Genomic DNA, 24,762 nt, shown 5'->3' on the forward strand with positions numbered 1-24,762 from the left:
CTAGCATGGATAGAGCATTTGCACAGTTTGTTGTCTTTTGCACATTGATTGTTTGCCTGTCTTTGTTGTGTACAGTTTTTCATTGATTCTATTTTTTTTGTATTCACAGCAAATGTTGTAAAATGAATCTCTGGGTAGTGTATAATGAGATATATATATACACTGATAATAATAAATATACTGTGAACCTTGAATTTTTCATTTCCCTTTTAGTTTATAACATTTGAGGAGTGATCTAATAAAAATGAAAAGAATTGACAGAACATTGAGACTGCTTGGTGGGATATTTACAGAAGTTAAATGTTTATACTCTTATAGTGTCACTTTATCTGTAAACATACATAATAAATTATATTACCAATACAGTGAAACTTGTCTCTGCTGCAGTAAAACAGAGCAATTGTACAATTTTAAAATGATAGCACATCATGCAGCACTGAAATTAGAAAGAATTTCTTCAAATGGCAGGGAAAATCTGGAATTTGCTTTTCTAAAATTGTGACTTGCATGCTGGATCAATTCGCATTTTGCATACTGAAATCCATGTATTTTTATTAAGTCAGGATCTCAAAGGATGTAGAACAAAAGCAGTTGAGGAACAAGTTAGCAATTATCCATGGTGAAACCAAACCTAATGACAGAAAAAAAAGTACTAAACCCACACTACCCCATAACCCTCTATTTTTCTTTCATCCATGTGCCTGTCTAAGAGGCTCTTAAATACACCTTTTTTAGCCTCCATCACCATCCCTGGCAAGTCATTCCAGGCACTCACAGGTCTCTGTGTAAAAAACTTACCCCTGATGTCTCCCCTAAACTTCCCTCCCTTAATTTTGTACATATGCCCTCTGGTGTTTGCTATTGGTGCCCGGGGAAACAGGTATTGACTATCTACCCTATCTATGCCTCTCATAATCTTGTAGACCTCTATCAAGTCCCCTGTCATTCTTCTACGCTCCAAAGAGAAAAGTCCCAGCTCTGCTAACCTTGCTTCATATGACTTGTTCTCCAAACCAGGCAACATCTTGGTAAACCAACTCTGCACCCTCTCCATAGCTTCCACATCCTTCCTATAATGAGGTGACCAGAATTGAACACAATACTCTAAGTGTGATCTCACCAGAGGATGTTCCTACCATCCTCATTCATTGTTCATGAAATTGCCATCATTTGGATGTGTAAATTAGACAACTATGACATCACAGTGTGATTTAAAATATTGTGAAGCTTAAAAAAATCATACTCATTGAATGGTTAAATGGCCTTTAACTAATTCAGTATTATAGGGAATGTTCTGCAGTTAGTCTTGTGGAATTTCCAGCTGTGTGAGCTGTTTAATACAGGGTAATGCTTTGGTTGTTACATTACAGCAAATATCTTTCAAAATATTATTCTAGTGTTAAAGTAATTAGCAATTGAAGTATGATATACTGATCTCCTGTTGTAAAATATGATCAGAATTTTTTTCTGAACAAATTAGTTTATGCAGAACCCAGGACTGTACTATTCTTTTTATTCTGGTTACGCATATCTGTCCTAGAGAATGTAAATTATTTTTTCCACACACAGGGATCTTATGCTGCCTGTTTTTTCAATATAGGATTTGATAATGGAGTGCCACTTTTGTTGGAAATATTTTTGTTTTTTTTTTAAAAACACTCACTCATATTTATAAAGTGTGGGCACAGATTAGATTTTGATCTTTCAAAAGAAAAGTCTGAAAAAAAAAACCCAGTAAAAACTGAGACAACACTGGTGGAGAGAAATGAGTTAAAGTTTTAGGTCAATTCTCTTTCATCAGCACTGGGAAGAATTAAAAATGAAGTATGTTTTAAACTGGGGGGAATGGTGGAAAGGCTGTAGGGAACAAATGGGAAGGTCAGAGATAGGCTGAACAACTGGAGAGACTAAATGATAGAAATAGTAGTCGTGCCACAGGGAGGTCACAGTGGGAGTGGGATGGAGACATCCTGACTCACCCTGCAAACTGTCACCTATCTACATATGGTTACCACAATGGAGAGGAGACTATATCACGGGCATTGAATGAGGTATAGAAGGCTGCAAAAAGGTACAGGTAAATCATAGTTCCACCTGGATAGACATCCTGATTGACTTAAAGCACACAATACCTAAGAGTCACTTTACTTTTGAGTCAAAACTATCTATTTGATTGACATGTTCATCAGCAGCATAGCCTCAAAGGGGTACATACCATTTCCACAATGAGCAGCTACAAGTTGCTAATGCTTCTTCAAAAGTACCTTCTAAGCCCAAGATCTTCACCAACTGGAAGAGCAAGGGTAGCAAGCACATGGTAATACCACCATCAGCAGGGACTGCTTCAACTCCTCACTTTGGCAAGTTTTGCCTTATCCTCCTTACTAACAGCATTATCACACTCCTTTAATCTTAAGGAGTTACTGGTTGTATACATCAGAAACACCTTTCTTTAAAATTACACTTTTTCTGTTTTGATGGTCTTTTTAATGGGTTCTATTGGGTTTCTTAGTTTTGTGGTTCTCTGTAAGGTGACTAAGCTCAAGGTTGTATATAGTACACATACTTTGATAATAAATGTACTTTGAAACACCTTCTCAAGGGCAACCAGGATTAACTGGGCTTAAAGAGCAAACACGAGGAAATCTGCAGATGCTGAAATTCAAACAACACACAAAATGCTGGTGGAACACAGCAGGCCAGGCAGCATCTATAGGGAGAAGCGCTGTCGATGTTTTGGGCCAAGATCCTTCGTCAGGACTAACTGAAAGGAAAGATAGTAAGAGATTTAAAAGTAGTGGGGGGAGGGGGAAATGCGAAATGATAGGAGAAGACCGGAGGGGGTGGGATGAAGCTAAGAGCTGGAAAGGTGATTGGCAAAAGTGATACAGAGCTGGAGAAGGGAAAGGATCATGGGACAGGAGGCCTCGAGAGAAATATAGGCTTGGAACATGGACTGTTCCACAAAGCCAACAAAAAGGCAGGCATAACTGGGACCCATATGGGTGCCCATGGCTACACCCTTGGTTTGGAGGAAGTGGGAGGAGCCAAAGGAGAAATTATTGCGAGTAAGAACTAATTCTGCTAGACGGAGGAGAGTGGTGGTAGAGGGGAATTGGTTAGGTCTGGAATCCAAAAAGAAGTGAAGAGCTTTGAGACCATCCTGGTGGGGGATGAAGGTATATAGGGACTGGACGTCCATGGTGAAAATAAGGCGGTGGGGGCCAGGGAACTTAAAATCATTGAAAAAATTAAAAGCGTGAGAAGTGTCACGAACATAGGTGGGAAGAGATTGAACAAGGGGGGGGGATAAGACAGTGTCAAGGTATGCAGAAATGAGTTCGGTGGGGCAATAGCAAGCTGAGACAATAGGTCTACCTGGTCAGGCAGGTTTGTGGATCTTGGGTAAGTGGTAGAAACAGGAAGTGCGGGGTGTGGGAATTAGGAGGTTGGTGGCAGTGGATGGGAGATCCCCAGAGCTGATAAGGTTGGTGATGGTATGGAGACAATGGCCTGGTGCTCCTTAGTGGGGTCATGATCAAGGGGTAAATAAGAGGAGGTATCAGAGAGTTGTCGTTGAGTCTTGGCCAGGTAGAGGTCAGTACGCCAGACAACAACAGCTCCTCCCTTATCAGCAGGTTTTATAGTGAGGTTGGGATTGTTGCGAAGGGAGTGGAGAGCAGAGCGTTTGGAAGGAGTAAGGTTGGAATTGGAACAGGGGGTAGTGAAGTCGAGACGGTTGATGTCCCGTCGGCAATTAGCAATAAAGAGATCCAGAGCAGGCAGAAGACCAGAGCGGGGTGTCCATGAAGAGGAGGAGGGTTGAAGACGGGAGAAGGGGTCATCGGTGGGGGTAGGAGAGTCCTTGTCAAAGAAGTAAGCTCGGAGACGGAGCCGGCGGAAGAAGAGTTCAGCGTCATGGCGTACGCAGAACTCGCTGAGGTGTGAGCGAAGGGGGACAAAGGTGAGGCCCTTAATGAGGACAGAGCGCTCTGCCTCAGAGAGTTGAAGGTCGGAGAGAATGGTAAAGAGCCGGCACGGATGAGAGATGGGATCAGAGGGGGGAGGGAGGCTGGTAGTGTCAGTGGAGAGGGAAGGGTTGGGGTGAGAGGAAGATGGAGCCTCTGAGGGCCCAGGAGCTGACGATGGGATCTGAGGGAGAGGGGATTGCAGAGTGGTGGTGTGGGAAGGGGAGACGGGAGTCACAGTCGCAGCATGTGAAGACCCGGCCCGGAGTTCAAGGCTGGAGTCGCAGTCGGTGGTTGCGCAATCGCTTTGAAGCTGTTCATGGTCGTTGGAACCCGCGTTGATTGTGCTGGAGTCCGGATTTTCAAAATGCTCTGGGTCGCTGGGGCAGCCGAGATCGACGGCCGAGGCCAATCCATGGCCGTTGGAACACGCGGTAATGGCGCTGGAGTCCGGGTTTTCAATATGCCCTGGGTCGCTGGGGCAGCCGAGATTGACTACCGGGGCCGGGGACGCGATACGAAGACCATGCTCTGGTGTCTGCAGATGGAAAATCTTGCGATCCTTGCAGGACGTGATAAAGTCAAAGAAACAGCGATTGCACGCATGGATTCGACGGAGGATGAAATAACGGACAGGTCCATTGCAAACTGAGAAAAAGGTGTCCCGGAGGCGTGGAAGGGATTGTGATAGGGACGCCAGGTACCTTCTCATGGCGGAGAGTGTCGCCCTCAGAGCTCGACGGGAGAAACAACGGGATGCAGCGTCAATTAAATGTGAGTAACTGGGATCCTCAGAAGGTCCAAATTGAGAAGCTCGAAAACGGATCCTGAAGCCAACTGGAGTCAGTTGGCGGCGGAGACACGTTCCAAGGAAGGATATATGGCTGTAATAGCGGGTCTGGGTCAAAATATGATTGAAAAGTTGAAGGGCCGAAGGAATTATAGATGGGGAGCAGCGAGAGAGGGTTTCACTGAACTCCCGTCGAAGAGAAGATTTAAACTTCTTCAGTGTAAGCATCACTGGCATAGGCTTCGCAGTAGTGAATTTAAAGAGAAAACACGAGGACATCTGCAGATGCTGGAAATTCAAACAACACACACAAACTGCTGATGGAACACAGCAGGCCAGGCAGCATCTATAAGGAGAAGCACTGTCGACGTTTCGGGCTGAGACCCTTCATCAGGACTAACTGAAAAGAAAGATACTAAGAGATTTAAAAGTAGTGGGAGGAGGGGGAAATGCGAAATGATAGGAGAAGACCGGAGGGGGTGGGATGAAGCTAAGAGCTGGAAAGGTGATTGGCGAAAGTGATACAGAGCTGGAGAAGGGAAAGGATCATGGGACGGGAGGCCTAGGGAGAAAGAAAGGGGGGGGGGGGGAACACCAGAGGGAGATGGAGAACAGACAAACAACTAAATATGTTAGGGATGGGGAAAGAAGGGGAGAAGGGGCATTAACTGAAATTAGAGAAGTCAATGTTCATGCCATCAGGTTGGAGGCTACCCAGCCGGTATATAAGGTGTTGTTCCTCCAACCTGAGTTTGGATTCATTTTGACAATATAGACATATCAGAATGTGAACGGGACGTGGAATTAAAATGTGTGGCCACTGGGAGATCCTGCTTTTTCTGGAGGACCGAGCATGGGTGTTCAGCGAAACGGTCTCCCAGTCTGCGTCGGGTCCTACCAATAGAAAAAAAGGCCACACCGGGAGCACCGGACGCTGTATACCACACCAGCCGACTCACAGGTGAAGTGTCGCCTCACCTGGAAGGACTGTCTGGGGCCCTGAATGGTGGTGCGGGAGGAAGTGTAAGGGCAGGTGTAGCACTTGTTCCGCTTACAAGGATAAGTGCCAGGAGGGAGATCGGTGGGAAGGGATGGGGGGGGGGGGGGAGACGAGTGGACAAGGAAGTCGCGTAGGAAGCGATCCCTGCGGAAAGCAGAAAGGGGAGGGGGGGAGGGAAAGATGTGCTTGGTGGTGGGATCCTGTTGGAGGTGGCAGAAGTTACGGAGAATTATACGTTGGACCTGGAGGCTGGTGGAGTGGTAGGTGAGGACAAGGGGAACCCATATTCCGAGGGGGGTGGCGGGCGGATGGGGTGAGGACAGATGTGCGGAAAATGGGAGAGATGCATTTGAGAGTAGAGTTGATGGTGGAAGAAGGGAAGCCCCTTTGTTTAAAAAAGGAAGACATCTCCTTCGTCCTGGAACGAAAAGCCTCATCCTGAGAGCAGATGCGGCGGAGACGGAGGAATTGTGAGAAGGGGATAGCATTTTTGCAAGAGACAGGGTGGGAAGAGGTAGCTGTGAGAATCTGTAGGCTTATAGTAGATATCAGTAGATAAGCCATCTCCAGAGATGGAGACAGAAAGATCAAGAAAGGGGAGGGAGGTGTCGAAAATGAACCAGGTAAATTTGAGGGCAGGGTGAAAATTGGAGGCAAAGTCAATGAAGTCAACGAGCTCAGCATGCGTGCAGGAAGCAGCGCCAATGCAGTCGTCGATGTAGCGAAGGAAAAGAGGGGGACGGAATCCCGTATAGGCTTGGAACATGGACTGTTCCACAAAGCCAACAAAAAAGCAGGCATAACTGGGACCCATACGGGTGCCCATGGCTACACCCTTGGTTTGGAGGAAGTGGGAGGAGCCAAAGGAGAAATTATTGAGAGTAAGAAATAATTCCGCCAGACGGAGGAGAGTGGTGGTAGAAGGGAATTGGTTAGGTCTGGAATCCAAAAAGAAGCGAAGAGCTTTGAGACCATTACGGTGGGGGATGGAGGTATATAGGGGCTGGACGTCCATGGTGAAAATAAGACGGTGGGGGCCAGGGAACTTAAAATCACTGAAAAAAATAAAAGCGTGAGAAGTGTCACGAACATAGGTGGGAAGAGATTGAACAAGGGGGGATAAGACAGTGTCAAGGTATACAGAAATAAGTTCGGTGGGGCAATAGCAAGCTGAGACAATAGGTCTACCTGGACAGGCAGGTTTGTGGATCTTGGGTTGGAGGTAGAAACGGGAAGTGTGGGGTGTGGGAACTACGAGGCTGGTGGCAGTGGATGGGAGATCTCCAGAGCTGATAAGGTTGGTGATGGTATAGGAGACAATGGCCTAGTGCTCCTTAGTGGGGTCATGATCAAGGGGTAAATAAGAGGAGGTATCAGCGAGTTGTCGCTGTGACTCGGCCAGGTAGAGGTCAGTACGCCAGACAACAACAGCTCCTCCCTTATCAGCGGGTTTTATAGTGAGGTTGGGGTTGGTGTGGAGGGAGCGGAGAGCAGAGCGTTCGGAAGGAGTGAGGTTGGAATTGGAACAGGGTGTGGTGAAGTCAAGACAGTTGATGTCCCGTCGGCAATTAGCAATAAAAAGATCCACAGCAGGCAGAGGACTAGAGCGGGGTGTTCATGAAGAGGAGGAGGGTTGAAGACGGGAGAAGGGGTCATCGGTGGGGGTAGGAGAGTCCTTGTCAAAGAAGTAAGCTCGGAGACGGAGCCAGCGGAAGAAGAGTTCAGCGTCATGGCGTACGCAGAACTCGCTGAGGTGTGGGCGAAGGGGGACAAAGCTGAGGCCCTTAATGAGGACAGAGCGCTCTGCCTCAGAGAGTTGAAGGTCGGAGGGAATGGTAAAGAGCCGGCACGGATGAGAGATGGGATCAGAGGGGGGAGGGAGGCTGGTAGTGTCAGTGGAGAGGGAAGGGTTGGGGTGAGAGGAAGATGGAGCCTCTGAGGGCCCAGGAGCTGACGATGGGATCTGAGGGAGAGGGGATTGCAGAGTGGTGGTGTGGGAAGGGGAGACGGGAGTCACAGTCGCAGCATGTGAAGACCCGGCCCGGAGTTCAAGGCTGGAGTCGCAGTCGGTGGTTGAAGCTGTCCATGGTCGTTGGAACCCGCCGAGATCAGTTGTACTGCCATGTTTAGTTTGGTGTGAATGATAAGCTAAAGTTATATGAGCCATTGACTTGGATGGAGGAAAGCAGCTTTGTAATTAAATGTATACGCGTACCTCTCCTGTAATTTGCAAAACTTCCGAATTTGTAAATTTAGATGGTGCAAATAGGGTAGTGGAGCCATTTTTACCATTATAGAAATTACTGTGCTGGCTCAGTTTATTCACAAAACAGTCCAGGGAGGTCCAAATTTATTACTCAATCTATGTTGTTCTCAGTTTCATGGTTATAAAGCTGCTTTTAATTAAATGCAGTACTCCAAATATCTGCAATACAGCAATTACTGATTGCTAGCTATTGACCCCGTGGCAGTGAGCATTTGCAAACTACAAGTAAAGGCAGGACTTGCTCTGCTGTGGTACTGTTTGTGGATGATCACCACAGTGGTATTCATGCATACATAAAAGACACCTGGGAAAGGTACCAGAAGCTCACTAGTCCCAGTGGAACTGCATCACAGTTTCAAGGCGATGAAGCATAAAACTAAAAATGATTTATCAGACTATATTATCCACTTCCTTTTTAAAATTAAATACAGGGTCTTTATACTGACTGAAAATGACATAAGTGCTCTAAAATGTGGAATAGAAATTGCCATGCCCAAAAACACAAAACAATCAACAGTCAATGTGTTGTGCAATTTCTTTTACAGATCTCATCACATGATGAGATTTTCTCTCCAGAGCCTCCAATCCCACAGCTCCTGGTTCCATTCTTACCTAACATCCATAGATAGAACTACCATGGTAGGCCCATTATTTCTGCCTGTGTTAGCCCAACTAAACTCATTTCTTCATACCTGGACTCCATCTGGTTTTCTCTTGTCCAGACTTTTGTTGGAACATCTCTCATGCCCACAATCTTTTTGATGATTCCAGTTTCCTAGCCTGAACTTCCCCATCTTGACCAAACACACTCAATCTCTATACATGTATATACTCCGTTAGGAAGGCCCAGGGCCCCCCATTTCTTTCTTGAACAAAGACCCAACCAGTTCCTCTCCACTAGCAGTTTCATCCATGGCAGAATTCATTCTTACTTTAACAACTTTATTTTGATTCCCACCACTTTCTGCAAATCAAAGGGGTAGTCATGGATACTTGAATTGATCCTAGATATGCTTGTCTATTTGTTGGCTATGTGGAACAATCAATCTTTCAAGCCTGTTCTGGCACATACACACTCAGCTCTTTCTTCATTACATTGATGACTGCATTCATACTGCCTCCAGCAGGCATGCAGAACTCATGTACTCTATTTCATCACCTTTTCCACCAACTTCCTCTAACCTCAAATTGACCTGGACATTGTGTGATTTTCTAAATTCCCGTCTCCAGCCCAGGAGAACAGACTTGTTACTAACAACTTCTATAAACCCACCAACTTGCACCCTGCTTCCTGTAATTATGCCATCCCTTTGTCTCAATTTCTCCATCTGCTGCACCTTTTCTCAAGAAGAAGTATTTTGTTCTGGAGCATCTGACATGTCCTCCTTATTCCAAAAGTGTGTCTCTCCCTCAGCCATTATTGGAGTCTTCACACATATTTTCTCCATTTCCCACATCTGCTCTTCACCAACCTTCCTCTCCAGACAGAACAGAAGTAAAGTTGCCTCAGCCCTCACTTTCTTTGGCACCAGCCTTCGTACCCAAGACATCATCCTCCACCATTTCTGCCAGCAGCAACACAAACCCAGCACCAGTAAATTTGTGTCCACTGCATCCTCTGCTTTTTACAGGGAACACTTACTTCATCACTCACTGATTAGCTCATTCTTTTCTACCCACTTCTAGCCATCTCCTAGCACATTCCCCAACAACAATATGAGGTGTAATACCTGTCCTCTCATGCCCTCTCTCACCACCACCCAGTCAACCTAAATATCCCTTCTGGAGAAGCAGAGGTTCACCTGCACCTTTTTCAACCTGGTATGTTGTATTACGTGCTCATGATTTGTCTCCTCATCATGACCTCCTCTAAATTTTGAAACCAAGCATAGACTAAGCAATCTTCTGTAGAACATTCCATCTGCAATGAGATGGAGCTTCTGAGCATCTCAACTCTCCTTCCACCCTTCTATCCTCAGCCTTCCACATAACTTCCAAGAAGCCGAATGCAAATTGGAAGAACTGGATCTAATTTTCTTTTTGAGCATTTTACAAGTCTTTTGTATGCACATTGACTTTTCCATTTTGTGGTGCTGCCCTCCTACACACACTCAGCTGCCCACCTGGTTTTGTTTTAGTTTATTTCACTTCTCCCTTTCCCCTCCCCAAAACCAGTGTAATCTGAATCAGAATTGACATTGTCTTGCTTGCTGTGAAATTTGATGTTTTGCTGTCACAGTACTGTACAGTACAAAAGCACATAGAATTACTAGAAATTACAAAATAAATAACTAGTGCAAAAAAAAAGGAATAAGATGGTATTCATGGGTAACGAACCATTCAGAAATTTGATAGCAGAGTGAAAGAGGCTGTTTCTCAATTGATGAGTGTGGGTTTTCAGGCTCTTGTACCTCTCCCCTGATGGTAGCAATGAAAAGAGGGGATATCGCAGATGATGAGGGTCCTTAGCGATGGACGCCTCCTTCGTGAAGCACTGTCTCATGAAGATGTCCTCAGTGGTGAGGACGCTTATGCCCATGATGGAGCTGGTTAAGTCTTCAACCCTCTGCAGTCTCTAATGACCCTGTGCACTGGAGGCTCCATACCAGATGCACCGGTAGGAATACTGTCCACTAAACATCTATAGGAATTGTTTAAGTGTCCTTAGTGACATACTGAATCTCCTCTAATATCTAATGAAGTAGAGCCTGTGGCCTGCCGTCTTTGTGACTGCATCACTATGATGTACTTAGGAAAGATCCTCTGAGATGTTGAGACTTAGGAACTTGAAACTGTTCACCCTTTCCACCGTGGACCCCTCAATGAGGACTGCTGGCTGTTCTTCCAAATTCCACTTCTTTAGATCAATTATCAATTTTTTTGTCTTGTTGACAGTGTGACGTCATTGCTGTAACATGAGTCAAACAGCTTATCTGTCTCAACTCTGTATTCTCCTAGTCGCCTTTTGAGATATTACCAACAACAGTGTAACATTAGTGAATTTATAGATGGCATTTGAGCTATGCTTAGCTACACAGTCACAAGTGTACAGAGAATAGAGCAGTGGGCTAAACATGCATCTTGAGACATGCCTATTTTAATTGTTATGACTGATCCATTATAACTGTGGTCTCCCAATGAGGATGTTGAGGATCTAGTTGAAGAGGGAGGTACAGATGGCCAAGCTTAGAAGGTTGATAATTAATACTGACTAACACTGTCTATTCATTCCCATCTCAGCTACTTCCATCGATTACTTTGAAAATCTCTTTCCCACCACCACCCTCCATTGCTATTTGTCAATAATCTTTCCTCCTCTCTCTCAGTTCAGTCCCGATACAAGGTCTCAACATGAAATATTGACGGACACGTTTTGCTTCCACAAATGTTGCTTGACCTGCCAAGTCTTCCCAACATTCTGTTTTCCGCTTTAAACTTCATTTGATTTTATTTTCCTTTGATGCAAAGTGTAAAATGTGTTTCTAATTGACTATATGAATTTTCCACTACTATTCTTGACTTCAGTCATGTCTTCAGTGTGGTCAAGTTTTTCCAGAAAAATACCAAAAAAAAAATGCCAGACTGGTTTGAGTTCTGCCAGATTATATGACAATTACTCAATGAATGATTGGATTGTTATAGCAGAAAAAGGAGGTTATTTCATCCATATGGTGTTCCTGGGCCACACAAGCACAGTTAAAAATTACGGAAATGGCAGCCAGGCATGTGTTGCATACTGTTAAATGTTGTAGTCATGTCTGGTGTCCTCTTTGTATCAAAATGTCAGACTTGCAGAGGACATAAATGAAAAACTGCAAATATCATGTCACTTGCAGTAACTCCCTGATTGTTGATTATGATTGATTTCTCTTTGAAATCGAGTCAATTTGTGCACAAATACATGGTACATTCTAGGCCTATCTGCATTACAGTGGTGTGTTAAAAAACTGCATTGCACTAAGGCAAGTCATGAAAAGTAAATGCTGTATTGGAAGGTCCAAAGTTAAATAACCGTTCTGTATGCAAGTCTTTGCATAAACAGCTTTCTCTTTGTTCCTAGCTGTTATAAATAACATTCTCCTGTACATCTCAGATTATCAATCATAATTTTGCAAATACTTTATATATATATTTCTTAAATCATCTTATTATAATGCTAGTTCTCTTTTTTATGTACCTCACTATTTCATTCATTCACATGTTGAAGACAGAACATTCTCTCAGTTATTTCTAAACCCACATTTCATAGGCACTTGCAAAGAATTCTGATAAATCACGATCTGTGACAATTTTACCCAATCCTACCAATACTACTCCTACTCAACAAAAATAGTGAACAGGCATAGTTCTGTCATTGTATATACCAGAATACACCTAATGCATATTGCAGTAAGTAAGTAGACTATTTCCAGCTGTACATGATCCCTTTATGGAATAAGCCTTTAGAAGGTCACTGGATTAAGATGCAATTATCTCTATAGGAAGCTATGATGCATATGATGTAAATGCCACCAAATATATTGCAAATACTTATAAGGTAGCATAAATAAAATTTCCTTAAATTAATAAAACTTAGCCTTTAAATTTTAGCTATTTTTAAATAAAAAGTAGCTTGAATAAAATTTACTGTTTCAAACTCTTTAAGGGATGCAATAACATTACTGCACAGACTTTAAGAAAGTGTTTAATATTGCAAACTTATCAGCAGGCAATATTGAAAAGTTGAATTACACAAACTGCTCAGCAGAAGACAAATATATATTGGGATGGGAGAATGCTGACCCCCACAAGAAATAGCAACTTTTTGCAGATGCTTCAAGGCTTATGAAAGTTCATTTACCTACCTTTTCAGATTGGACTGTATTTGACAGAAAATGGAACAGAGTGCAAAGAAAGACAGAAAAGTGAAGAAAAACTGAAGGCAAAAAGGGAAAGTAAAAAACAAAATTCAGTGGTTAATATTATTCTGTATTCCAATTAAAAGTTGTCATAGTTTGAAATTTATACTAAAGTATCCCCAGATAGTTCTTGACAACAGCATTTTAAGATTGAAACTTTTTGTTTAGTGTTATAATGCAGTTTAAACTTTGAAATTAAACATTATATATGCTTCTTCTTTAGTTACAGCATGCATAATTTCAATATTAAACCGATCAACTGTAGTCAAAAGAACTTTGGACAGTTATTTTCTGCTAATTCTAAACATGCAATCTGAATTTCTCAAGAATTTACACTTCCAGTTCAACATCCATAGTATAAAATACTGCAGACACTTGTCACTGAGCTATGTAGATTACAATCAGCATAATCAGTTTAGATATTTATGTTACTGTATGCTGTGATTTCACAAGCTTCCAGATTTTGCAAGTCTTTTAAACTTATTCACTTGACCTTCCAGTCTTTGCTTTGTATTATACGACTCCTCCACATGAGAAAGTCAAACAGGAATCATAACAACAGTACAATTATTGATTAACAATTGAGAAACACTTTTCCTTGAAAGCTGAAATTTCAGGGGAAAAAATAAAGTCAATGGCCATTTGATTATGTACAGGAGTGGAATCCACAATGGTCTTTTGATGCTGTAGCCCATCCACCTCAAGGTTTGATGTGTTGTGCATTCAGAGATGTTATTTTGTACACAACTGTTGGTTGTTTGGTTATCGAGTTACTTCAGTTACTACCGCCTTCCTGTCAGCTTGACCCAGTCTGGCCATTCTCCTCATTAATAAGGCATTCTCACCCACAAAGCAGCTGCTCATTGGATGTTTTTTTTTCTGGCACCATTCTCTGGAGACATTTGTGTGTGAAAAACCCAGGAGATCAGCAGTTTTTGAAATACTCAAACCACCCCATCTTGCACCAACAATCAATCCACAGTCGGTCATTTGGATCACATACCTTCTCCACAGTGATGCTTGGTCTAAACAACAACTGAACCTCTTAAACATATCTGCATACTTTTATGTATTGAAGTGCTGCCATGATTGGCTGATTAGATATTTGCATTAATAAAGCAGGTGCACAGGTGTACTTCATAAAGTGACCACTGGGTGTAAATGACAAAGCTGTCAGAAGTGTATACCATGTTTCACTGATTATTTAAACAAGGCTCACACAAATGATCAACTGAGGGTTAATGTGGGAGCCTAAAATATATCAAATATATGCAACCAACAGGATTTGGACACAGAAGTCACCTGTAAAATAAAGCCACTAAAGTGACAAGTGACATTCACTTTTAATTTTCTTCCTTTCATATGAGTGCAGAACACCCCAGGCACCAAGGAAATAAAGGAATGCTGGTATGCCTTTTTAATTCATGCATGACAAAATCTTCTAAGAGCATGTCATGAGTAGGCATGCTCCTACAGCATGATAGTACTTAAATTTCACATTCAGTATTTAATTTTTTTAGTACTTATCCATAAAAAAGCTCATAAAAGTACACATCTGTATTTACTTCAAACCTGTCAGAAATCAACATAACCTGATTTAGATCTGGGCAGCAATTTCCTTCCCACCAGTTTCATAGGGAACTTTACGGCTGCATACTTAATTTATCAGCGTAATAATCTCACATTTTACCAAGTCTAAACAGGGATATCACCACATAATAAAAACGATTTCACTCTCTTTCTGTGGCTATATACAAGTATGGAATGAGCCTGAAAACAGAGCCTGATAAAATGACCAAAGTGATAAGAGATGAGTGTTCGGAATTAGGGGAAGTACACAGCTAGATGTCTGGTCTACTCAGGAAATTGTGAATCAGTGGTATTGTCTATCAGGGGGGGTTGACAGAATGCTGTCAATGCCCAAACAATGCTTGTGCTCCACTTTGGGGAAATGAAGTCAGTCAGCGCTGGCTTTGACAAGCACACTGACAAAAGAGATAAACCACAAACAGGACAAAACAGGGGATGCTGGGATTTGGACTGGAAAAGAATGCCAATTACACAGCAGCCTGTTATGTTAGGCAACGTGGCCTTTGCTTCATCAAATACAGCAGCTGGAGTAATCCCATAAAATATAGGCTGTATCTCGCATTTGGAAGCAGTTTGTTAGCAGACCGACAATGGGTAGATACTGAGAAAATTAAGACTTAAGGGTCTGCTCAGACAGCTCTCTTTACTAAGCTCGAAGAAGGAGGAAGTCAAGGCACCAACCTTTCACATTACATCATATAAAAGCCTCATTTATCACCAGCCAACATACATCTAGAAAATCATAACATCCTTTCAGGAAAATCATGTGGAAAATAATCAGATTTACTTCAGCGAAAGGTTTCCGTATCAAAGTCCAGCTTCTGACACTGTTACTGTAAACTTGCTCAAGTGTATTTCAACAACTATTCAAGAGAAAGAGCTTGCAGTTAAACATGACCGCCAGTGATTGGCAAGCTATCTCATTTGATAGCCAAAAAACCGTCTAAACTGAAAATAAATCGGAAAATAAAGAAAGGACATGTGTCCTTTATGTATGTCACACAACAAAGGAAATGTTGCTTCAGGGCCTTTTAAGCAGGTCATACAGCATTTATGGAGAGAAAAAGAGACGATGTTTTGGGACGACACCCTTCATCAAAGTACGTTTAAAGTATGTATACTGTATACATCCTTGAGATTCGTCTTGCAGACAGCCACACAGCAAATAAGCACAATAGAACCCATTAAACACCCACACAACAAAAATCGTCAAACACCCAATGTACAAGAAAAGAACAAATCATGCAAGCAACAAATAACACTCAGAACATTAACTGCAGAGTTCCTGAAAGTGAGTCCATGGCCACAGAGCCAGTTCAGTGCTGAAGCGAGTTAACCTCGCAGTGTAGTGAGCTGAATTCTGGTCTGTCCTTTGCCGTCGGTCTTGATGCCTTGATCAAATTGCACAAATGGTGAAAAAGAGTAAATGCATGGAGCAGGAACTGCAGAGTTCCCAAAAGTGAATCCACAGCAGGGCAACATCTGCTGCCAAACCAGGTAGCATGGGACCCAAGCTGAGTTGGGTTAAGATATTTCACTTTAACTGAGGTTATTACAGAATGGCCTTCACTAGAAGTGCTTATGTAAGGAGACCAAGCAGACAGGAGTGAATTCTGGTTATGATGTCCTCCACAGTTACAGTTCTTCCATGATTATGAAGGTCAACTTGAACAAGAAATCCAAAAGCAAGGCACAAAGGAGATGGAGGAACTTAACAGATCGGGCAGCATCTATGGAGGTAAATGGACAAGTCAAGATCTTTCATCCGGGTTGGAAAGGAAAAGGGAGGATAGCCAATATAAAGATGAAGATGGCGGCGCGACGCAGCACACAGCGGCCACTCCGGGATGAATATCTGTTATCTGTCAAGTAAGATGCCATGTACAATCCTGATTTGATGGAGACGGATGTGAGAAGCACGGAGGAACATCTGGTGAAACTTCTGAAATGCCTGTTTCGCTGCCGCTGCTACTGTGCGATCAAAATATCTCTGGAGAGGAAGGCCCCAAATCCACGGCTTTGCCTGTTGCTTGGCGGCCAGGGCCATGGTCGAAGCGCTCGGCAGAGATGATGCTCGGTGCTCGGTGTCAGAGGCTCGAAGTTTTCAGACTGACTCAGAGCTGGCTGTGGTCGGGTGCTTCCAGGGTGCTGTATCGGCAAGTTTATGGTGCTGGAGGTTCATGGCAGGAAGAGTTTTTCTTCCTTCTACTGTCTGCGTGAGATGATGGGCTATCGGGGTCTTTGAGTCTGTTTTTTACCGTGTCCATGGTCTGCTCTTATCAAATTACGGTATTGCTTTGCACTGTTGTCACTATATGTTATAATTATGTGGTTTTTGTCAGTTAGTCTTGGTCTGTCTTGTGTTTCTGTGATATCATACTGGAGGAACATTGTATCATTTCTTAATGCATGCATTACTAAATGATAATAAACGAGGACTGAGTGTCCTCATAATCTAAAAAAAATAAAAAGATGGGGGAAGGGGTGGAGCGAGAGGGGTGGGTGACGGGTATGATAGGCAAATGGGGGAGGGGGAGATGTGCTCCACTTTGGGGAAATGAAGTCAGTCAGCGCGGGCTTTGACAAGCACGCTGACTAAAGAGATAAACCACAAACAGGACAAAACAGGGGATGCTGGGATTTGGACTGGAAAAGAATACCAATTACACAGCAGCCTAGCTGTTATGTTAGGCAATGTGGCCTTTGCTTCATCAAACACAGCAGCTGGAGTAATCCCATAAAATATAGGCTGTGTCTCGCATTTGGAATGATGCAAGAAGCTGCAAAGTGATAGGTGGAAGTGACAGAGGGCTGAAGAAGATGGAATATGACAGGAGAGGACAGTAGAGCATGAACTAAAAGGAAGGAGGCTGGCAAGGGAAGGAGGTTGGTGAATGAGCTGTTGGGAAGAATGTGTGAATGCGTAGATCAAGAGGGTGGGAGAAGGGAAGCATTTGAAACAGCAGAAAGCCTTTGTTTGTCTTAGCTCCTGCACCAGAAGAGTCAACACCTTTTGCATATTGGTAGGAGAAAATGCACCGACATTTGGGTACCAAAATTAACCTAATGCCATAAAGTCAATTGACGTTATGTTAATGTCTATAGATGTCATAAAAATGAACATAATCTTTCCCATCTTGCTCTCAAATTTGTGATGAATTGCAACATTGTTTTTGACCATTACAAAGGAAAGCAGTCGATGCTAGTGAAAAGAATCTTCTTCTGAAGCAGCCCCTTAGGATTGAGAATGACTTGAATTTGATCTTAGTTTTAAGAGTTAGGATGAGACTATGTAGAAACCACAGACTCTTCCACATATATGGGTCAAAACTACCTTGATGGAGATGTGGGTTATTAGTGAGATTATACATTCTGCTCTTCACATAAGCCTTCTGTGTCCTCCCAATACATGAAAATGAGGTACCCAGTGCTATCCTGAATGTTTGTCTCCTGCCTTGAGTGGACACGGACCAGGGGTTCCTGAGAAAAGGTAACGGTGCCGCATTTTTTAAAGGAGGTTTTGAACACATCCTTGGATCCTTTTTATTGATGCAGTTGGAAATCTGTTGCAACAAAGACTGGCATTGAATATCAATAGACAATAGGTGCAGGAGTAGGCCATTCGGCCCTTTGAGCCAGCACCGCCATTCAATGTGATCATGGCTGATCATCCATAATCAGTACCTCGTTCCTGCCTTCTCCCCATATCCCTTGACTCAGCTATCTTTAAGAGCTCTATCTAACTCTTCCTTGAAAGCATCCAGAGAATTGGCCTCCACTGCCTTCTGAAGCAGAGCATTCCATAGATCCACAACTCTTTGGGTGAAAACGTTTTTCCTCAACTCTGTTCTAAATGGTCTACCCCTTATTCTTAAACTGTGGCCTCTGGTTCTGGACTCTCCCAACATCGGGAACATTTTTCCTGCCTCTAGCGTGTCCAATCCCTTAATAATCTTATATGTTTCAATCAGATCTCTTCTCATCCTTCTAAATTCCAGTGTATACAAGCCCAGTCGCTCCAATCTTTCAACATACGCCAGTCCCGCCATCCCAGGAATTAACCTCGTGAACCTATGCTGCACTCCCTCAATAGCAAGAATAGTATTACCTTTGCGACATGCTAATTTTAGCTCTTGATTCAATTTGCATCCTATATCCAGGCTACTATTTGGGGATTTCTGGTATTGGGCATAATAATAATATAGCCTCTTCTACGAAGTTGATTGAGTTAACTAAGGCCTCAGTGCTGGAGATACTGGCCTGGCAGAGGACACAGGTTTGGTTTGCTCACCCTTCCAGTGAATTTGCAGAGACAGCATTGGTGCTCTGATGTGCTTGCTATAAGCAGACCAGATCTCAGAAGCCCAAAGGAAGATAGGCATACAAGTACTAACAAACCTACACTTCTGCAGGTACATAATTTTGTTCGTTCAACTACTAGCTGCAAAATTTTTCCACCCAAGGCATCTTTTCTTCTCAAACACTATTGGAAGTGACAATACCAATTTACGTTCCAAGATAATGACTTTTCTTCAGAACTGACATATTAAAAAGACATGATTGAAACTGGCTTTAAAGGTGCATTTGCACAGGAATATCCGGAATTCATTGGAGATGCACACATAAAAATTTAAACAGAATTGAACCAGTAGGAGTCAAGATTTTTATGAAATTTTTACAGAGGAGGAAAACCTCAAAGTAATTGGCAAGACATTTGGGATAACTCATTAACATAATGCTGAGCTCCAGAAGAACAAGAAAAATATTTGGTTCTTTGATTCATAGAATCATATAGCATGGGAAGATGACATTTTTAGATTATCCTAAACGATGTGTTAATGCATCTGTGATTAACTCATCACTGTTCATTGCAATACATTCTCCATGCATCAGATATAAGTTACTGTAAACAGATAAGCTCCAATTAAAACTAATCTGGATTACTTAAAGGGATGGTGCCACAAAGTAGATGCTATCAAGTGAATCTGACTTGGGAAAGGCATATGACAGGAGAGAACAGGCTCCTAAGAAAGCTTATGGGGTGTTAGCTTTCATAAGTCGAGGGATAGAGTTTAAGAGATGCGATGTAATGATGCAGCTCTACAAAACTCTGGTTAGGCCACACTTGGAGTACTGTGTCCAGTTCTGGTTGCCTCACTAAAGGAAGGATGTGGAAGCATTGGAAAGGGTACAGACGAGATTTACCAGGATGCTGCCTGGTTTAGAGAGTATGGATTATGATCAAAGATTAAGGGAGCTAGGGCTTTACTCTTTGGAGAGAAGGAGGATGAGAGGAGACATGATAGAGGTGTACAAGATATTATGAGGAATAGATAGAGTGGACAGCCAGCACCTCTTCCCCAGGGCACTACTGCTCAGTACAAGAGGACATGGCTTTAAGGTAAGGGGAGGGAAGTTCAAGGGGGATATTAGAGGAAGGTTTTTCACTCAGAGAGTAGTTGGTGCGTGGAATGCACTGCCTGAGTCAGATATACTAGTGAAGTTTAAGAGACTACTAGACAGGTATATGGAGGAATTTAAGGTGGGGGATTATATGGGAGGCAGGGTTTGAGGGTCAGCACAACATTGTGGGCTGAAGGGCCTGTAATGTGCTATACTATTCTATATTCTATGTTCTATGTATTCCAGAACTAGGTGGAACAAGCCAAAAATAGGGCAACCTGCTGGAGGGACTCACTGGGTTAAGCTGTGTCTGTAGCTGACAATTTATCGTTCATGTTTTGGGTTGATAACCTGTGCCAGTCCTGAATACTTGTTACTCCAGATTCCGTAATCTGCAATCTCTCAGGTGTGTCTTGTATCCTGCAATGTGATTGGTAGGAGGCCTTCTTTGAATAGAAAACTGTGTAATCCAATGCAAGGAAGCCAATTCTGAGTACCCACAGTGATGCAAGAAATTCAATGAACTCAGATAAATAGTGAAGATTAGTGCATATATCAATTTATTAGCTGCACCATATGACTAGTGTCACTCACAGTATAATTCATCACAACCGTGTCAGCAAAAATAAACTAATGCACTCAAACTGACTATTCATATGCTATACATCACCTTCGTCACTGCTACAAGTCACGTACACAGATCTACTTGGGCTCATTGCCAGCCGAACAAACATAATAGACAATTCACCCAAAGTACATCACTCAACTTCTGATAAGTTTCCTTTTAACTCACTGCACAAGATGAAGCAAATCCAGAGAGAGCCAAGGTTCCAATTAGCATCTGCACAAACTCACCCTCCTGGAGGAGATTATTACATGCTATATACTAAACCAACCATTGCCAAGGCTGCAACCAGTTCTATAAATGAAATGATTGATCAAAGATGATGTATTTTCATAGCTGATCCTTCTTGCATATCAAAATCTATTCTGAATTACAAGCTGCAGATAGCTTAAGCATAAACACTAGAGATTCTCCAGATTCTGGCAATCCAGAGTAACACTCACTAAATTGCTGCCGGAACTCAGCAGGTCAGGCAGCATTCATGGAGAGGAATAAACAGTCTATGTTTTCATCAGAACTTAAGCAGATGGGTTAAGTTTGCACCTCTCATTCCTATCCCCTCTCAAAAACTGTTCTATATGACTTTCTCCTTAAATAACCACAACCATGCCCCACCCCCTCCCCCTACAACTAAAGAATGAGGTACAGCAAAATGATATTGAGTGACAAAGCTGGATCACAACTCATTATCGCACTTAGTGAATAGTACTTTGGAAGATCCGCAGTTAATACATTGAGCATTAATGGCCTTCAGCCAAGGCAGTAATAGGTTAGCACTGATGCCACCTCATCGGAGGACTAGTTCTCACACATTCTACTACAGAGGTTTCAGATGATATGTATTTTGAAGAAGCTGCCTGAAGGCTGTTGGCACTTAAATTGTAGAAAGGTTATTTGGCTATGCTTCAAAGTGAATTATAATCCTTTCTTCCAAATTATTTTTCATTAACATGATTATATATATCACAATTTGTTAAGGTGGGTAAAATACATTGATTGTGATTGTATTGTGAAGAGATTTTGTTCTGCAATTTGAAACAAAGTGGTAAGCAGGAAGGAGTGAAATATATTGGGTTAAAATAAATACATTACAATGGGAAAATACAGAATTTAGCTGAATAAACAAACACTATTACAAAGATTTGTCGAGTGGAATTTCACCCCAGAAATATTTAAAAACAATTATCCAATGAGAGCATTGCAGCTCAGTGGTCTTGGCAAAGACCAACAGTTGACAACTTCAACATACACGATGATCAAAAGTAATATTATTATAAAATCTTGCTAATTTCCTGTGGTGTTGCTCAGAAAGAAGTCATAAAGATATGTTTTCCTTTTTCTGAGTTGCTCAAGAGGGAAAAAGCTCTTTCCACTAGTTATTTCTCCATTCCCTATTAATCTGCAATTTTTATTCTTCCTTTTGCTTTTACATTATCTCCCTGTCCTTACATATTTTATTTTGCTATTATTGCAATAGTATTAATTAAAATTCAGCTTTCACATTTTTCCTCTGCCCATATTCCTCCAGTACCAATGACTGTCTCCACAGCTAACTGGTAAAGTGAATTCCAAAGACTTTCAAAACCTGAAGAGAAGAAATTCATACTCATTTCAATCCAAAATGGACAACCCTGCATTCCAAAACAACAGTCAGTTGCAAATTTATTAGGTACTTTAGTACACCTGCTTATTAATAGAAATATCTAATCAGCCAAGCATGTGGCAGCAACTCAATCCATTAAAGCACGCAGACATGGTCAAGAGGTTCAGTCATTGTCTAGGTCAAACATCAGCATGGGGAAGAAATGTGATCTAAGTGACTTTGACCATGGAATGGTTGGTGGTGCCAGGCAGGGTGTTTTGAGTGTCTCAGAAACAGCTGATCTCTTGGGATTTTCACGCACAATAGTCTCCAGCGTTTATAGAGAATGGTGCGGAAAACAAAAAAACATCCAGCAAGTGGCAGTTCTGTGGGTGAGAATGCCTTGTTAATGAGAGAGGTCAGAGGAGAATGGCCAGACTCATTCAAGGTAACAGGAAGACGACAGAGACTCAAATAACCACATGTTACAACAGTGGTGTGCAGAAGAGCATCTCTGAATGCACAACATGTTGAACCTTGAAGTGAATGCGCTAGAGCAAAAGACGACCACAAAAATAAACTTAGTGGCCACCTTATTAGATACAAGAGGTACCTCATAAAGTGGCTGATGAGCGTACGTTCCTCGTTCCAGATACCTCCCTCAGTGTATTATCCTCTTAGCATCCACACTGCCACTCCTCCTGCTCAGGATTTATATGCTTCAACAAGATCACCTCTCATTCTTCTGATCTCCAGTTAGTTTAGGGCCAACCTTTCATCATATATCAGCCACTTCATGCAAATAGTACACTTGGTGAAAATTCTCTGCACTTCCTTCAAAGCCAGCACATTGGTCCTTAAATATGGAGACCATAATTTTATGCTGTAACTTAGCTGTGGTCTCACCAGTACCTTGTAATGTGGCATCAAACTATTTCTTTCTTTATACTCCATATGCCTCACAATGGAGGCCAAAATTCAACTAGCCTTGCTAATTACTTGTTGGAGCTGCATGCAAACATTTTCTGCTTCATGTACAAGCATTTCCAGATTCTTCTGTACCACAACATTTTGTAGCCATAAAATACCAACATGTAAGTACTGGATACCGATGGATGGGAATGCAAAGCATGTATGAATAACAAAGAGCCAAGATTAAAGAAGCTGTAAAATGCCCCACAGAAAGTGACAAATTTGGACAAATTTAAAAGGAAGAGAAAACAAGTAAATAGGAGGAGTCAATAATGTTGGAATAACAGTTCCAAGTGCATTTATTATCAAAGTGTGTATACATTATACAATTCTGTGATTTGTCTCCTTACAGTCAGCCACAAAAGAAAGAAACTTCAAAAGAACCCATTAAAAAAGATGCCATGGCGACTGTCACAGAACGGTTCTGTCAGTAAGCATATTGTTGAGTGTCCAACGTGGCAAGAATGGAGTTTTTGATATGTACCATTACCAGCCGTGCAAAGGACTTCATGATGATTGGCAATGGTGCCACTGGGTGGTATCATTCAGGGATGATAGTGGCTGATTTGAAGCATGTGGGGACAGCAGCCTTGATGAGTGAAGTGCTGAAGATGTTTGTGAAGGCATCAGTAAGCTAATGTGCATACTCCCTGAGTGAAAAGTCACAGTTTTAAAAATGCAACTCAGACATTCAGGGGTGAAATCCAGAGGCACTCTGACACATTGCTGGAAGCTTAAAAAAAATGGGTCAACTGAAAAATGTTTTAAACTGTGATTAGAATATTTTTATTTGATAAGAATATCAAGCGATTTGGTGCAAGGGTGTGTTAATGGAATTGACCTTCAGTGAGGTCAGCTTTAATCTAAGTAAATGCTGAAGGAAGTTCAAGGATTGAATGAGCTATTCTGTTGTTTAGAATAAGTAAGGACTGTGACTTGCCAGAAAACTTATTAAGGGACCTTAAACCAAGAAGAAGGAATGAGATGTTAAGCGTAAAGAAGATGTAAAATGCCAACATTGTTAACATCAAACATATCATGTACTGCTCAGCATTTCTCCAATCAAACCCAGCTATTAGCTCTGTACATTAGAAAGCTAACTTAAATAGCTACACTTAGCAAGTCAAGACAGCATCTATGGCAGGGAATAAAGAACTGATATTCAGATCAAAACCCTTCATCAGTCCTGTGGAAGGGTCTTGGCCTGAAACATCAATTGATTATACTCCTCCACAGATGATCCCGGATTTGCTGGGCTCCTCCAGCATTTTGTGTGTGCTGCTTGAGATTTGCAGCATCTGCAGAATCTCTTGTGTCAATTCCTTTTCCTTCCAGAAGCAAGTCCCATCCTAACAATTCCTATACTTGCTCTCAATTGTAGATTATTTTCTTTCATTGTTGAACTATTGAAAAGAATGTGGCTTCATTGTGAATGTGTTCCATTTTTACAGATGTTTGTAAGTCTGTTTTGTCCATAAATAGGAAACAACACATAGTCACTTGATAAGTATTCATTTCACCACAGTATTGTAATGAATGGCAACAACACACAAGACTGATAAGAAATAACAATTAATTAAAGCAAAGAGAGGGAGAGGATACTTATTTGGGAAAGTATATATGTACTTCTGAACTTAATAAAGTAATGAGAGCTCATTTGTATGCAGG

At 42.1% G+C, this 24,762-nt stretch overlaps 1 protein-coding gene across 1 annotated transcript in view; it reads right to left on the bottom strand.

Moving 5' to 3' along the window:
* gmds (GDP-mannose 4,6-dehydratase) overlaps window positions 1–24,762 on the bottom strand; it is a 635,450-nt gene that overhangs the window by 5,196 nt on the left and 605,492 nt on the right. The window lies entirely within an intron of this gene.

This window comes from Hemitrygon akajei, chromosome 20 (assembly GCF_048418815.1).
Source record: "Hemitrygon akajei chromosome 20, sHemAka1.3, whole genome shotgun sequence".
Taxonomy (NCBI): domain Eukaryota; kingdom Metazoa; phylum Chordata; class Chondrichthyes; order Myliobatiformes; family Dasyatidae; genus Hemitrygon; species Hemitrygon akajei.